Source organism: Asparagus officinalis, chromosome 6 (genome assembly GCF_001876935.1).
Source record: "Asparagus officinalis chromosome 6, Aspof.V1, whole genome shotgun sequence".
Lineage (NCBI taxonomy): Eukaryota > Viridiplantae > Streptophyta > Magnoliopsida > Asparagales > Asparagaceae > Asparagus > Asparagus officinalis.
The window spans coordinates 27,626,335-27,627,523 of NC_033799.1; positions in this window are offsets into that span (position 1 = coordinate 27,626,335).

The following is a 1,189-nucleotide window of genomic DNA, read 5'->3' on the forward strand; positions in this document are numbered from 1 at the left end:
CTCGCCCCAACCGACCGACCCATTCCTCAACTCGATCTTAATGGCGACGTTAGTAACGGCGTCAAGCTTCGAAGAAGCAATAGTAAAGGGAGCAATTAACGGGACGTCAAGAGGACGGCCCTCTGCTTGACTAACGTCGACGGGAAACGTTTGCTTCAGGGTGTCGAAGCTGAGGTTAATCGCGACTGGTGTTGAAGTTGAAGAAGAGTTCATTATTTTGAGCGATTTCCGATGTGGGACTAAATTTTTGGTCGAGAGTGAACGGGCGGAGAAGAAGAGGGCGGAAGTTGAGGATGTTGCCATCGGGTGCGAGTGGAGGAAGTGACGGGGGATTCGTTCATTATATATTAAATAAAAAGGGAGGAAAAGAATGATCAAAAGAGGTGTGTGAATTATTTGGGAAAAGTTCAGACTGTTTTGTAATATAAAAGTGGGAGGAAGGGGGGAGGTAGGCTCTGGGCACTAAAATTGAGGTTCCCTATTTTTGTTTTTGTTTTTTGTTTGGATTTTATATCAAGGAAGAGGTGGGGCTCACATGAGAAATCTTAAATGATACGGGACGTGTTAGGTCTCATGTTTATAAGCTTACGGTCTAATCTTGTTTTGATGATTTACAACAATCACTAACATCATTTGTCTAATGCTTATATTTGTTTATTAGATATTCTAGATAAACATCGATGTTGGAGATTGGTTGGAATTGAGCATAACAATGACATTCAAAGGAGGTTGGCGGATATCGGAATGAAGCTATGTGCAATTCAAATCAAGATTCAATATCGCTTCATCCACAACCAAGTCTAGCCTAATTGAAGATCTCTTAGCTTGGGTATATTGTTTCTAGTTTAGATCTTATACTTTGTGTGTTATACTCTAAAGCTCAAATATTACACACATACACGTTTTCGTTTTTATAGCTTTCAAGTTTATCAAATAAATATGAAACTAGTATGTATACATATTTTTAGTTTATCATTTTCAAGTTTAACCGTATAACTATGAAAGTAATCAATATACTTATATACATATATATTCATTTCATATTTATCATCTTTATTTGGAAAATAATATGTTTATGGATTAAAGACTTGTTTATACTATTTTATATCTTTTCTCAAGTCTATTAATCTATTAAAAAGTGTTTCAAAACTTGTTTGTATTTGATTTCATCAAAATCAAGTTTTGACGA